Genomic DNA, 17,085 nt, shown 5'->3' on the forward strand with positions numbered 1-17,085 from the left:
ACCATTCTGCATGCAATGCTTCACTCTGGACAACACAAGATCAATATGAGTAGCCTGAGTTAGATAGCATTCCTGCTGAGACTGGCAGGCCTTGCACTTGATTATAATTAAGCCAATTTGCTTCAGTTGTCTGAAAACAAATTCTGTTCTGAAATAAATTTGTTACCTTCTGCACACAAGGGAAAATTTCATAACCAATCGGCATTAAACTTCTGCTGACTCGCATGATATCCAGACAAATTGTAGCCGAGTTCGCCAAAAGGGAAACAAAGTATTGGAGTACCGTTATTGGGACCAAAATAAGCGTAAGAAGCTTGCGATTAGTTACCAAGTTGAAATGATGTGAAAAAAGATAGTTGTGAAAAATTCCCCAACTCCAAATATGATCGCAAGACCCTTCTTCCCAATCGGAGAATAGTTATTTTCAGCTTGACAGTGAGCACGATGCATAAGCAACTGGGTACTCAACACCGTCCGATGTGTGAAATAACTGACCCAAGTCCAAATTGTGACGCATCGGCAGCCAATGTAATGAGCAAGTTTCGGTCAGCGTGAAGCAAAACATTGAGCGCCATCAGTTTCCACAAATATTCTTGCATCGTTCACCTCACTTCCATTTGGATGTCTCCTTAAGAAGATGTCATTGTATATGGCAACGTCGCCAAATCTGCCCTGAACTTGCGATAACAATTCACCATCCCTCAAACACTGCCACTGCTTTACATTCTGTGGCGGCAAAGCTTTCAGAATGGCTTAAACATTGGGCTTTGAGAGTTGCTTATCCTGATCTGCTCCACCACAAACCACAGACCACAAATACTCAACTGAGTGTTTCATGAAAAAAACACTTGGATTTCTAAACCTTTAAGCCAAAACTATCCAACGGTTTGAGCCAAACTTCAAGTTTCCTCAAATACTCATCATCATCCTGACCAATGATAAGTATGACATCATTGTAACGACCAACATCGAATCCTTGCGAAATGTTCTCCATAAACTGCTGAAACATTTCAGGTGTGAATGCCACGTCATAGGGCAACATTGTTTCTGAGAAATTGTATATTCAACATAACTAGAAACACCCGCTCCCGAGGAGAGTGACTGGGAGGAAGTGTGGGGGGGGGGGGGTTAAGTGTGTGCGTGTGCACAACATGCAGACAGCAGTTTGTTAATATTCTTCTTATTCTTTAACCGCCACAATTATTCCCCTGTTATTGTGGGGTTGGCTGGGGGAAGTTTGGCCCAAGTCTTTCACGAACCGGCTGGCCAGGCCTAACATTCGACTAAGCATATGGCAGGAATTTGTCATTTTTTTTCAGGGTGCCACCGATAGCTCACCTACTCTTCGTGAAGGACATCAGGGGATCTTTAAAGTCCACCAATTAATGCTGGCAGACGGGACACCAGTTTAACGTCCATCCGAGTGAAACGACGGGATGGCAGCTGGGTTGGGATGCTGGCCCAGACTAGACAGCTTAGAGTGTGTGCATAGCTCTCGGCCATCATGCCAGCGCCCGTGTTCATTTTATTATCATTATGCCATTATCGTTGGACGGGATTGACCGATTAATTTGTGGTGATAATAATTTGATGAAAAATATAACTTTGATGACATAGATGCTGGAGTCGGGATTGGAGGAAGATGTATAAACAATCTGTGGTATGCTGATGACGCCACTCTGTTGACAGAAAGTAAAGAGGACTTGACAAAACAGCTGCAGACAGTGAAGGAAAGTTACAAGCTGGTCTTTATTTAATTGTTGATTTTTTTTTTTGAGTTGAATTGTTTAATTTAATATTGTCAAGTGAGAAGACCTACATGTTCAGAAGGGGTTCCATTACCAATGAGCATGTAGAGCGCTTGCTAAGTGGCTTGCTTGAGCACTCAAACAACCACTCTACAACGAAACGGTTGATAAGAAATGGCTGAAAAATGTTTAAATGTTTATAATTGGGACATGACCTTAATAATAGGTCAAAGTCAAAGCATTATGTCAAACCCCCCTCCATACTTTGTATTCCTTTTATTGAATCGCAATGTCATTCCGAAAGTCCCCGCCGGCTCCAAGAACCAACTTGGAAATTGATAGTTCAGAAACTTGGAGTGTTGAGATTGCAAAAATCAAATAAATAAATAATAATAATAATAATTATAAGAAGAAGAGGAAGAAGAATTTATTTTTTTCCTTAAATGGTAAATTAGTACTTCTAGGGATCTAAGAAACTCTGTGGTAGCATTAAAAATTATGGCCGCCAACTGTAGAGACAAACCCTATAACGGCAATAAGCCTTGCCCTATGCCATAGGGGGAGGCTTAATTAATGAATTACTCAGCAGCAGTAGCTGCAGAATGTTTTCAGAAAGTTAGAAAGATAAATGTATTACAAAAGATGGCGGTTATGTTGAAGCCTGAAAATTTTATCTGTATTGAATAAAAACTTTATGAATTATGCTTTCATGCATTATTTATAGTTTGTTTCGATCATGTGTACATCAAAAGTGATAAAAGTTCAAAGTTGCATCAGGACTTTATGGACAGCCTCTGTGTGTGTGTGTGTATATATATATACAGTGAAACCTTGACTTACGAGTGCACCAACTTACGAGTTTTCCGAGATACGAGCCGTCGCTCGGGCGGTTTATTGCTTTGTGATGCGAGCCGAGATCTGAGTTACGAGCTTACGCCACCCGCCACCAGGTGGGTTCCGGTCACGTGGTTATCTTGCCGTGCAAGCATCTCTGCCGTATATCGCTGCTGCTTTGTTTTCGCATTTTGGTTATTTTGGAGCTGATGCCACCCGCCACCAGGTGGGTTCCGGTCACGTGGTTATCTTGCCGTGCAAGCATTTCTGCCGTATATCACTGCTGCTTTGTTTTCGCATGTTGGTTATTTTGGAAAATTTCTTAGTTTTAACCATGGGTCCTAAGAAATTGAGTGCCAAGGGCAGTACTGAGAAGAAGAAGAGGATGATGTGCTTGGATATAAAACACGCAATCGTCGAAAAACATGAGCGAGGTGTGCGTGTTGTCGACTTGGCGAGGCAGTACGATCGTAGTACTTCTACGATATGTACGATTTTGAAGCAGAAGGAGTCGTTAAAGGCTATAACGCCAGCCAAGGGCGTTACGATTATTTCAAAGCTCCGGACCTCTGTCCATGAAGAGATGGAGAAGTTGATGTTTGTGTGGTTGACGGAGAAGCAGCTCGCAGGAGATACCGTGACCGAGAGCATCATGTGTGAGAAGGCCCGAGACATTTACGGGGATTTGGTGCAGCAGACGGCGGGAACATCAACGGACGAGGCATCGGAAGTCATTAAAAGGCAGTCGGGGATGGTTTGATTATTTTAAGAAGAGGACCGGCATTTACTCCGTCGTCAGGCATGGTGAGGCAGCAAGCTCGGATGTGAAGGCAGCTGAAGATTTTATTATAACTTTTGCCGAACTGATACAAGCCGAAGGATACATCCCCCAGCAAATCTTCAACTGTGACGAGACAGGGCTCTTCTGGAAAAAGATGCCGAGGAGGACGTATATAACGGCAGAGGAGAAGAGCATGCCAGGCCACAACTTGTTCAGAGTGCCGGCGATAGCTCGCCTTCTCTTTGTGGAAGACACGGTGATTTTTTTTTTTTTTTTTTTTTTTTTTTAAATACAAGATCGAGGCTCGTGAAAGAGCTAACATTAATCACACAAAAAGACAAACCGACACACAAAACACAAAAAACAAGGGGAGCGGCAGACAATATGGGGAGAGAGGGGGAAGGACACAAACACAACATTTGAGAGCAGGGACATCGGGAGGACTTGGGGGGAGGTGGGAGAGGAATAAAACATATGAACACTGCAAGGACTCTGGGGTGAATTACCGGGGGTAGAAAATATCAAGGTTTTCGATGGGTCATTGATGAGGTCATTTCGATGAGGTCATTGATGAAGACCAAAAATAGCACAGGGCCCAGAACACTACCAGAACACTACACAAATCCTAATTTCGATGAGGTCATTGATGAAGACCAGAAATAGCACAGGGCCCAGAACACTACACAGATCCTTAACATCCAACAACTAATGGGACGCAAACGGGGCGCCCAGTTTAGCGGTACACACATTGATGAATCACCCTGCCTGTGAAACACCGACATGACAGGTTATAGCTGGGTCGGGATTCAAACCCAGGCTGGACAGTTTAGAGTCAAGTGTGCGTACCTCCAGTCCAGGCCATCCTGCCAACTTGTATGCTGCATACAGGTGAAATATAAAGCGCGAGATATTTTTATATATACGTAATACGTAAAATATATATACGTAAAAATAAGCAATTGATGTCATAAATGTTTATAAAGCAGTCCGTGACATGTGGTTTGTCGATAACCGTTTGTCGATAAGATAAAAATAAGATAATATTTTTAGGTTCAAATAAACATACTCATCCACCATTGATGCATACACATTCCTTCAAGGTGAACAACACATCCGCAGATGGCGCAGACCCATCGGCCGATGGGTCTGCATTGTCATTTCTCGTGCATCCACAGATGGGTCAGACCCATCGGCCGATGGGACCGATCCACAGATGGGTTCCAACCTATATATATATATATATATATATATATATATATATATATATATATATATATATATATATATATATATATATATATATGGTGTAACGGATTAATGTCGTTTTTTTTAAGCTATGTATAGGTTAAAAAAAACCTTACTTATGGTACACCATATATATATATATATATATATACTGTATCTTTGGATAAACTTGGGGATTATTTCACACATTATTTCACACCACAAATATGCCACTTTGTTGGGTTTGGTATGGGTAGCAAGTAATTTTCCATCAGCTATTATTCCTATCAGGTGCGTTTTCAGAATACCTTGTGTGCAAAATGACGAATACTTCATACATATTAAAATTAACTAGAGAGTTCAGAGAACACCTTACCCCATGCAGTCTTAAGAAAAAGGACATCAAAACGGTCTTTCAATATGTTGCTTTGTGTTTTGCACTAAACAAACAGCACTAGGCACCGTCATATTTGGCTGACCCTCGGTGATCTTGTAAGTTATTCTGCCCTGAGGAAATGAGACAGCATAAAAAAAATATTTGAAGTGGGCCTACTGTTAAAGAGTTTTTGAAAGAACAAATAAGGTGATTTGTGTCTGCAGTATTCAAGTATGTAATTCAAATAAAAAAATGTTTTAATGGCTGAAGAAATAAAAAGTTTTTTCAGAAGTTTAATGCTGTTGATGCACCGTCTTTTACACACCTTATTTAACAGCGATTGTTACATGTGCCCTGCTTTTTGAACTTTGGTACAGCAAACTCAGTAGAAAGGTCACATGCGGTCAGTAGCCCTGGAGGTTGTTGTTGTTGTGTTACCCCAGTCAGTTCTGTTTGAACAGACCAGCGGTACTGAGATAGCCGATCGATCTCACAGGAGCGACCCAGAGATCCCTCATATCCAAGATGTTGTGCTCTTGCCTACGTGAATCCAGGACCGCACAATCTTCCATGATGTGTTTTATTGTGTGTGGAGTGGCCTGGCAGTGGTCGTAGGCGTCGTCAGTGGTGTCGCCGAGTCTATGGTTGTAGTGTAAAAGTTGTGGATGGTGTCCACAGCGATGGTATGAAAGATGAACACGATCACACCTGGGGAGTAGTTTCTGTGTGTCATCCATGGATGGGGGTTTTGTGCCCATGATACTACTTGGGCCAAGGTTGTTTAATGTGTTTACGGTGATGTGGATATTTAAGTTTTTTGTAGTTTCCATTGTTTGGTGGGGAGATGTTACAAAGGATGTCACTGTAGTGTCTTTGTGGTGTCGTTTTTATGTGTCTAGGGGCCTGTGGGTGGTTGCACATGTAGTAGCATGGATGATGTGGGTTGGCATTTGCCATTGCAAGGAACTGTGCACCTCTCATTTTTTAAAGTGATCTTTGATTTTTAGTATTTTTACTTGTGTGTAGGTGCTCGATGGGTGTTGTTAATGCACAACCTGTGATGAAGCTAAGGGCTTTGTTTTGTATGGTCCGCAGGTTGTTGAGATGTGTGTTTGATAGGCTTGAGGCCAAAGATGAGCTGGCATAGTTGATGACTGATCTAATTTACTGTTTGTATGTTAGTGAAGTGTCCAAAGTGTTTCTTTGTGGTGTCCGAAGCCAGTGCCTGTGAGTGTCCCAAGTGTGTATAGCCTGGGTGTGCAACTGTGCATGTTTTTTTTTTTTATCGGCATAGCTCATCGGGCAATGCCGTCTAGAACAGCGTTTGTTTGTCCGTATGTCCCCACAAATGTACACCAATCAGAGCAGAGGATCTGGTCACATGACAGGGGGATACATTTTGTTTCCATTACAGTTGCATATTTTACTAATAGGAAATATAATAACCTGTGGAATGTTTTGGGGTCCCAGCAGGTGTGGTAAGGTAGATAGGTTTCAGAAATTTCTCAATGCAATTATGATTTTGAAATGCGATCGACAAGGACCTTGCTCCCGAATCCGGAAGTGAACAGATAATGACGGTTCACTGGTTTGATAATTAATTTGTCAATATAATCGTCATTTAACATTACATTTTGATATATTAATACCATAGTATTAATTTGTGATTGGAATGATGAATGATGCTGTTTGGAATGAAAAAAATAGAGAACGTGCTGTCAATGCTGTTCGACTGAAGGTGGCACAGGAATGTGGAATTTATTGGTTCATCATTTACCATTTGCGGATTTTTTTTTTTACTCAAGTCATTCACGAATCAGCTGTCAATGCCTGAAGTCTAAAATATTTAATACTTACATTATTTGCTAATTGGTATCCCCACCCAGGTCATACTATCCTGTTCAACTAAAGTATCAAACAAGCCCGGCTGTGCCGTTTATGGACTGTCGGTCTTGTTTAATGTTTGTGATGTGATCTGAGAATGATATGGATATGTTAAAAGTGATGTGTGTGTGTGTGTGTGTGTGTGTGTGTGTGTGTGTGTGTGTGTGTGTGTGTGTGTGTGTGTGTGTGTGTGTGTGTGTGTGTGTGTGTGTGTGTGTGTGTAATAGGAATGTTGTTCAGTGTGGTGCAGCACTATATTCCTTGGTCTAATTTGTTAGAAGAATGACTTGATTTTGAGGGGGCTACTTTTAGTCTGTTGATGGTGAGCCAGGTCTGTAGGGTGCTGAGGAAGGGTTGAGGTTGTGCTATGGCGGTGCTGATGTTGCTATGAGTAGAGATGATGGTTATATCATCCGCATATGAGACTAATTGTATGTTCTCGGGTAGTTGTGGAATGTCGTGCATGAACAGATTAAACTTTAAAGAGTGGGGGAGAGGATTGAGCCTTGAGGGACTCCCTTCGGAAAGTAGCGTGTGCTATTAAAATTCCCTGTAAGCTGAAACGGGTACTCCTTCACCTTGAGCCATGTGATAACAACTGAAGTCCCAGGTCCAGAAGAAAAGCTTTCGGACTGGAACAGATTGCAAAGACAGCCATTCACTGCAATATCTGATCACAACGAGAACACAGAGAAGGAACTTCAAATAGCATTCACCATTGCAATTCTATATTCAAAGAGGTCTTGTTGCAGTGGACAGCACTTATCCCACCGTACTCACATCTGCTAACGTCCAAAATCATGTTTCCCCTCACAGTAGCATGTTTAAGGAGAGGCAGGTGTGCTGAGTGGGATTCACTCTACCATCTCCCCCTTGATCCTGCTATTTCCTTTCTCTTCAGGTAAGCAAACAGATAAGAGGTTGAACAAGCATACAATCTGAGATTGACCCCTTCCCACAGGGCTCCCACTGTCCAGTGGATCAAGATGGAGGCAAAGGCCCCTTCCTGTGTCCATACAGTTCATGAAATACATGGACTGAGAACAGTTTTAATGCACCGATAAAATCAATAAACCTTACATTCAGAAATCAATAAATAGCATCAAAACCATTCTGTCTATGCCTTATTCAATGCTTGAAACTATTATCTGTTATGGAACACTTGACCTGCCATTTAGTGTGCACAGCTCAATATACTACTGTTGATCCACATTACTGATACTACTACTTCCCATGATCTTCGGCATGGGATAACATGCAATTATAAGGAACTTCAATGCAAGAGGAGGTCATTTGACCCATCAAGCCTGTGAAATCATGCCAATATCTAAGCACCCCAACTGCTTTCCCAACTACATCGAAATACCTTTACGCTGGCACTACTTTTCCAGAGAGACTATTCATGCATTAACTACTTCTGTATGAAAGACCCCTACCTAACTACTGTCCTAACTCTTCTCTCATCTTTACTCCGAAACTGTGGCCCATGGTCTTGTCAGTGTCCATTCTGCTAAAAACTAATCTGGACTTATTTTGGCGATACTCCTCATTGTCTTAAACATCTCTAAGATCCACTCGTAATCCCCTTATTATCTTGCCAAAACGAAGTTTTTGCAAGATGTATTAGTCAGCTTGTATGTTTGTTTGTTTGTTATCTTGCCAAAACGAAGTTTTTGCAAGATGTATTAGTCAGCTTGTATGTTTGTTTGTTTGTTTTTTTGTTTGTGGTTAATCATTTTTTTTCACGTTTAGATCACTCTGTAGACCACAGTTATTATTGGAAACTCCTGTAACTTCGCATATCAGAGTCCTATAGAGATACCCTTCAGCACACAAAATTTTGAAGGTCAAGGTCAAAGGTCAAGGTCACTTTGTGGTCAATCATGGAGGTCGACGAAACACTAATTTTTTGAGTAACTTTGATTGGATCGTCTCCAAACTTCATGGGAATCTAGTATATGGTCCGGTGCTCAGCTGATTAGTTTTTGGTGGCGATCGGCCTTGACCTTCATGGTTAGCGCTGGAGGTCGAAAATTATTGACCCCAAGGTCAAATTTTGAAATCGTAGGTACCATATCGAGTAATACCTCATATGAATGCCCTTGATGAGTGCTTCCCAGATCTGTAAACAGTTTGACGCTATGACGTCATTTGATGACGTCATGACGAAAAAACGGAATTTTCACATTTTGGCAAGATACGGTTCACCCTGTGGGTGACTTAATTTATTTTTTTGTTTTTTTGTTTGTGGTTAATCATTTTTTTTCACGTTTAGATCACTCTGTAGACCACAGTTATTATTGGAAACTCCTGTAACTTCGCATATCAGAGTCCTATAGAGATACCCTTCAGCACACAAAATTTTGAAGGTCAAGGTCAAAGGTCAAGGTCACTTTGCGGTCAATCATGGAGGTCGACGAAACACTAATTTTTTGAGTAACTTTGATCGGATCGTCTCCAAACTTCATGGGAATCTAGTATATGGTCCGGCGCTCAGCTGATTAGTTTTTGGTGGCGATCGGCCTTGACCTTCATGGTTAGCGCTGGAGGTCGAAAATTATTGACCCCAAGGTCAAATTTTGAAATCGTAGGTACCATATCGAGTAATACCTCATATGAATGCCCTTGATGAGTGCTTCCCAGATCTGTAAACAGTTTGACGCTATGACGTCATTTGATGACGTCATGACGAAAAAACGGAATTTTCACATTTTGGCAAGATACGGTTCACCCTGTGGGTGACATATGTTCTTTTTAATGTTAAAAGTCCTGTCTCGGTCAGCTGCTTCTAATAATGCTTACTCGAGCTAAACCAGGGATCGATCTAGTTGCTCTATGATATACCCTTCTATGGCAGCTGTGTCCATCAGATGGAATGACCAAACATGCACAATATTGCAGGTGAGGCCTCATTAAATCCTTCTACAGTGTTAATATTGTATAGGAATTGTTTATGCCTCCACCCCCAAAGGTGGCCGGAGGCATTATGTTTTCGGGTTGTCCGTCCATCCGTACGGGCTAACCTCGTTTTTCTCAGAAACCACATGTCCGATTGAGACAAAACTTTCAGGGTAGGAATGACGCCCATGCAGAATGTTTTTCTAATAATTGTGATGTCAGGTCACGTGGTATGGCAGCCATCTTGGATTAAACGCAAATAATTAAAATATATATTTCTCAGAAACCGCTGAATGGAAAAATTTGAAACTTGGCACATTGCACAGTACTGCCAATGGGGAACAAAAGCATGATAATGATGACATCAGTGAAGTGGTATACCAGCCATAAACGTTTTAATCTAATGCCTTATCCAAAAAATCTGAAATTGCATGCATATGATCTCTGACCAATTTGTATTGAAATATTAAATTTATGACATTTTAGGTCACATGGTTTAGCAGCCATTTTGGATTGAAGGAAAATATTAAATAATTATATCTCTGAAACCGCTTACCCTATCGATGCGAAATTTTACAAATGTCATCCAACACCATTGTTGCATATAATAGTTTGAAAATGATGACATTGTAGGTCACGTGGTTTGGCAGCCATCTTGGATAGAAAAACCAACCTTATCTGATCAGTACGAAACTTCACAAATGTGATCCCCTATGCATACATATTATGCAGTGTATATTTTTGATGTCGTATGTCATATGGTTTGGCAGCCATATTAGCTTGAAAGCCAATATTTTTTAAAATCCCATCTCCAAAAATGCTTCACCGATCGATGTGAAACCTGTCCTGTGGTAAAAATTTGATACTTCAAAACAGCTGAAGGGATTTAAACCAAACTTGTTTATTTTTTGGACAGTGAACGAGGGCATCTACCCATTGTCATGGGCATGGACTATGCGGAGGCATATTGGCAACACAGACGCATAGCTCTAGTTTTGTTTTGTAATTGATCCCCCTACGAATACAACTTAAACCCTATCATCTTTGCCTAGAGCTGTCCGCTTATACATATTACCACCTCCACCACCTTACATATCTTTTTGTTGAACTGCCAATCGTTTCCCATTAAAGTGTCCAGACTTTACTGAATCTGATCAATGGCCTCTCTGCTGTCTTTCTTACTGCCAAGATTAGCGTCTACTGAAAATTGAAAAATCCTACTCTTAAGCCCACTGTTCTTATGATTGATGTAAATTAGGAGAAATAATGGTCACAGTAACCCCTAGAGGTGCCGAACTACTTACATCCTCCCATTCACAGCCACTCTATACTTCCTGTCACCAAGCCAGTATCCAATCACGTTGGTTACTCTTTCGAGCCAATCCACAAGTGCTCACCTTAGCCAACAGCTTTCTATGTGGAACCTAACAGACTTTTTGAGGTCTAAATAAGCTACATTCATTGCACTTCCCTTGTCCACCAAATCAGAAACTGCTTCATAGAACTCTAATAAATATGTTAAACATTATCCCCTTAGTAAATCTACATTTAATTAGTTTAGATTTATTGAAATGCTTCCCTATCCATTAATTAAAGTCCCCAACACTTTTCTGACAATTGAAGTCAAATTAACAGGTCTATAGTTCTCAATTCCTCTCTGGATTCTTTCTTAAATAACAGTTACATTTGCTACACACTGGTATCTGTCCCGACTCCAATGAGCTGTTAGAGATATCTGTTAACATGACATCTGCTCTGCCACCATCCTCAATACTCTTGGATGCATATTTATCTGCCTTGCTCACCTCAGAGATAGACACTCTCAGCTATTGGAAATTCCCTGGATTGTTCTTCTGTAAACATAGAAGCAAATTAACTCTTTAATACAGTGCCTTCAGAAAGTAATGTATTCACAACCTTGACTTTTTCACATTTGTTGTTACAGCCTGAATTTAAAATGGATTAAATTGAAGTTTGTTTTTTTTGTCTGATTTACACATAATACACCATAATGTCAAAGTGGAATTATATTTTTAAAACATTTTTACAAAATAATTAAAAATGTAAAACTGATATGTCTTGAGTCAATAAGAATTCAACCCCTTTGCTATGACACTCCAAATTGAGGTCAGGTGCATCCAAATAACTTTGATCTTCCTTGAGATGTCTCGACAACTTGATTGGAGTCCACCTGTGTCCACCTGGGGAAGTGACAGAAGTCACGCCTGAGAAAAAGGTACATTGAAGCATGCCTGGAGTTTGGAAAACAGGCATGTGAAAGACTCAGAGCACGAGGCAAAAGATTCTGTGGTCTGATGAGACGAAAATTGAACTCTTTGGCCTGAATGCAAGGTGCTACTTCTGGTGGAAACAGAGCTCAGCTCATCACCCATCTAATACCATCCCAAACATGAAATGTGGTGATAGCATCATGCTATGGGGATGCTTTTTAGCGGCAATGACTGGGAGACTTGTACGGATAGAGTGAACAATGAAGGAAGCAAAATACAGGCAAATCCTTGAGAACCTGCTTCAGAGTGCAAAAGATCTTGGCCTGCAGCGAAGATTTACATTCCATCAGGACAATGACCCCAATCATACAGCCAAATTAACACTGGAATGGCTTCAGAACAAAAACGTGAAAGCCCGTCAGTGGCCCAGCCAAAGCCCAGACTTGAATCCCATTGAGAATATGTGGAAAGACTTGAAGATTGCTGATCACCGACACTCCCCATCCAATTTGACAGAGCTTGAGCAAATCTGCAAGGAAGAATGGAAGAAACTCCCCAAATCCAGATGTGCAAAGCTGATGCAAACATACCCAAGAAGACTCGAAGCTGTAATTGCTGCCAAAGGCTCTTCGATGAAGTATTGACTCAGGGGATTGAATGCTCATGTAAATTAGATATTTCTGTGCTTATTTATTAATAATTTTGTAAAATTTCCAAAAAAACCCACTTTGACATTATGGGATATTATGTGTAGATCGGTGATGGAAAAAATCTCAACTTACTCCATTTTAAATTCAGTCTGTATCATGTGTCTGTATCAAAACAACAACATGTGAAAAAGTCAAGCTTGTGAATACTTTCTGAAGGCTTTTTCCATTAAAGTTATTTTGCTTCTATGTTTACAGAAAAACAATCCAGGAAACTTCCAATAGTTGAGAGTATCTATCTGTTATGTGAGCAAGGGCTTTCAGATGAAATCCCGGTAAGAGTGGAGGAAGTGGAGAAATAGCTAAGAGCACAAAGAAAAGATAAAGCTATGGGGGCAGATACTATGCATCCAAGAGTATTGAGGGAGGTGCCAGAGCAGATGTTTCATGTTAACCGATATCTCTAACAGCTCATTGGAGTCGGGACAGATACCAGTAACACAACAAAACACTGTTACACAACAAAATGTGGAAAGTCAAGGGGTGTGAATACTTTCTGAAGGCACTGTAAGCCTGCCATCTCACATTCATTATTCACCAGTTTTCCTGTGCTATTCTTCAAGGAGCTTACACTTGTCTTAACTTGTTACTTACCCACTTTATACAATATAATACCTTGCTGTGATGTATATTTTTGGCCATATCCATTTTAGATTCTCTTTCAGCTTGCCAAATTATTTTCTTAACTAGCTTCTGCTTACTCTTATATTGATATGTACTGGGCTCTAATGTTGTTATTTTGCACTCAATAAATGCCTTCTGTTTATCCTAATTAACAGAGCTTAACTCTCTACTCATCCACCCTGGTCTCTTTCTGCCTCTATCTTTATATCTGTCTCAGCGAGCCGTTAGGGTTGTTGAACCTAGTATGGAATATGCCTACTCTGCACCCTACAAATTTTCTCTTTTAACGTTGCCCATTTATTTGATGAAGACCGCCCACTTGTTGGCTTTTCCCCATCTAAAGTACCAAACTCTCTTCTCATACCTTCAAAGTTTGCCTTTCTTAAAGAGCATAACATAGTTGCAGATACTATGTTATGTTATGGGCACTTGCCCCCAGATGTTCAAGGTCCACCTCCTCCACGAAGGTGAAAGAAAGACGTCAAAATAAGTAAGACACTTTTGGTGTAACGTGTGTGTGTGTGTGTGTGTGTGTGTGTGTGTGTGTGTGTGTGTGTGTGTGTGTGTGTGTGTGTGTGTGTGTGTGTGTGTGTGTGTGTGTGTGTGTGTGTGTGTGTGTGTGTGTGTGTGTGTGTGTGTGTGTGTGTGTGTGTGTTTTGAACTGCAAGTTACATCCACAATTTCAAGAAGAAAAGAGAAGTATTCCTGTGAAATAACTCTTCAGTTAAGGAATATGGTGGTTTACCAAGTATGGTGTAGTGGTTTATGCCACAAGTGTGACTTTAATAAAGGGAGGCACGTGTTGGGGAAAGATAACATTACTACATGTGATAAAATGTCAGGCTGGTCATGTATTTTTTATCAAGTAACCAGCAGACTGATGAATGATAATAATGAAGAAAACACTTCCAGAGGGCACATTGTTTTGTTTTCTTTGCATCAATGCAAGAAAAAAACCTTGTAACAGATAATTACCTGTCGTCAGAAATTAGTGGTTTTACAAAATATGCCTTCCTCCTCCCTATGTCACTAAAAGAAAATTGCAATGTAGAAAATTCAAACTGAAAGATGCAAAAAATGTACGACCAACTCAAACAAGCTATGAATTTTATACCTAGAAGCAATGGGGCGAGAGGGGGTGGAGACAGGTGTGTAGACAGAAATGGTAGGTTGACTGTGATTGGATGCATGTTATCTGTGAGTGAGTCATGTGCATGTTGTGCTATGCTGATTGCATATTAATGTTCTAATTTCTAGAGGTGTGGGTCTTATTGAGTGTGAATGTCTTTTGCATCAAAACAATCCCCTACCCCACTGCCCTCCACTAAAAAATAATTTCAATTGATAATTTTATGTATAAAAGGAAATGTATAAAAGAAACATACATCCCTTATCCTCCCCCGACCCCCGTTCCATGTTGAGAAGAGCAGTGACTTGTCTTTTATATACCTCCAAACCCTTCCCCTTCCTCCACTTCTCTCCTCCCCCTTCACATTTACACCTTCGCCCACAATTTCCCCATTTTCTTCCTTCTTCCTTCTCCCTAAGCCCCAGAGTTATTGTCAGATGTGCCTCCAAAGAAAATAAAAAAAATTGAAGTATGTTGTCCAATTTTAACTATGCCATTAGTTGGCCATGAAAAACATGTATTATACTTTTACTAGTGAGGTGCCCATGCTACGCACGGGTTGGAGGCCAGAAGCAAACAGACAATGCAGAAACGGCGAATGCGAAAGCATGAAACCAATAAATTCCATATTAGTGTAGCACCTTCAGTCGCACGTCAGACATGGAGAGAAAGTTCGTGAAGGACTTCCATGAAAAACGTACCCATTCGACGGGTCTGTAGATGGCGATCCGTGAATTCACGTTTAGAAAGTAGAAACCATCACGGCATTCATCATTCACTTGAACTCGATATCTTTTTTTCATTCCAAACAGCATAACTCCAATCACAAATTAAATAACATTAATATAAAAAAATAATTTTTAACAACATTCCTGACATAAACAAATATTTAAATCCTGATGTGAAGTTCCGTACGGTTGGGTGAATACAATTAGGAATTCAAAATCGTAATTGTAGTCACTCAATTCCAATCATCAATTGATACTTTAACAAAATGATTAACATGATTAACGTTTGACGATTTAACATTACGATTGAATGACGGTTGTATTGGGATATTATCAAACCCGTGCATTGCCGTCATCTGTCCACTTCCGCATTCGCGGCAGGTTCATAATTCTCATCAAAATCTAAACAGTATTTGTAGAATTTCAATAAAAGCCACATCACTGTTCATATCGGTAAATATTATTCCATCGTGTTTGGAAAAACTGGAAAACTTGGAAAAATTGGTAAAACAATATAGCCTATTTTATTCCAGGGGGTCCCAGGATTACCCACCCAAAATATCGTTGCGATCGGTTTAGCCGTTTTTGCGGTACCTTCGAAAGGACAGACAGACGGACGGACATTTGGTGAATTATAGTAAGATGTGATATGCAACGGAGAAGTGGAGTTTAATTTCAACTCAAGATTGCATTTAGTTCAACAAAATACCTTATGTACCTTAGAAAGCAAAGGAACAACAAAATGAGAAAGAACTTGCTTAATAGTGGCATATCGGCAATGTAGCTTGCCGCAGTGGCAATGGCTGCATCTGAAGGATAGCAGATATAACATCTCATGGAGGTTTGAAGATAACAATAGAACTCCAGGGTCTGGGCAAACTGTAACGATAGAGAGCCACGTTTAGATGTTAATTTATTTGAGTGATTAAGCGGAGCCAAAAGATGGTAGTGTTTGCATTGTTTGGGAGAAACAAAATTTCCAATATTAACACCACCCCCCACCGCCTCACTTTTCCTTCTCCATGAGCCCCGACGATCCGGAATCGAGAAATGTAAGATCTGAGGATCGGAGTAGAAGCGCTGTATCGGGTTTTAGAGCAACTGGTTGGTAAATAAGGGGTGAGTAGGGATCTGAAGTTTGGGGGGTAACCCCACATGTGAGCCCCCATGATCTGAATTCGGAAAATACGAAATTGAAAAATCTAAGACCGAGTGATCTAGGGGACCATCATGTAGAAGCTCTGTATCGGGTTTCAGAGCAGTCAGGGTTGGTAAATAATGGATGAGTATGGATCCGAAGTTTGGGGATAACTCGCTCCTCCTCTGGGAGCCCCCATGATCCAAAATTGAAAAATCTAAGCCTGGGCAATTGTGGCGACCACTGTCTTGTATTCACGTCTCAAGTTTCAGAACAATCCGCCAGCTGATAAGGGAGGAATAGAAAAAATAGCAAAAAGTTAATGGACGAATGGACAGACGACCGGAGGATCAGACATCCGGACATCACGAACCATTTTACAAGTTCATCTCTTCGAGAATCAAGAGGAGATGATGTAAAAATCGGGGGTTTGTCCCCGAAAATAGGTATTTACTCTCTTCTCATTTCATATTTTGTGGGTCATACACGCCACCAGTGGTTGATTGGTTCTACTAGGTGAGCTCTTGGGCATTGCCCCTATCTTTACAGATTATTGTGATTTCTTCCACCCCTCCCCCCTCCCTCTCACCTATTTTCCTTTGGTAGTTATCGGTTGGTTTTCTCGTTTCATCCCCGCCTTCTTCTTCCTGCTATGTTTCATTCAGATTGTGTGAAGCTTGTTTACCCCCAACCCCCATGTGTCCTTATCCTCCTCCCCTTGATCTCACTCCTCTCACTCTTACTCTGCTATTGGTGTATCTCACTTCCCATGTTGTTCCCTTC

The 17,085-nt window shown here is 40.7% G+C and overlaps 1 protein-coding gene across 1 annotated transcript in view; it reads left to right on the forward strand.

Moving 5' to 3' along the window:
- Positions 1–17,085, forward strand: part of LOC137435415 (prostacyclin receptor) — a 39,745-nt gene that overhangs the window by 20,752 nt on the left and 1,908 nt on the right. The gene's annotated exons all lie outside the window — the stretch shown is intronic.

Source organism: Myxine glutinosa, chromosome 1 (assembly GCF_964187855.1).
Source record: "Myxine glutinosa chromosome 1, kmMyxGlut1.1, whole genome shotgun sequence".
NCBI classification, from domain to species: Eukaryota; Metazoa; Chordata; class Myxini; order Myxiniformes; family Myxinidae; genus Myxine; species Myxine glutinosa.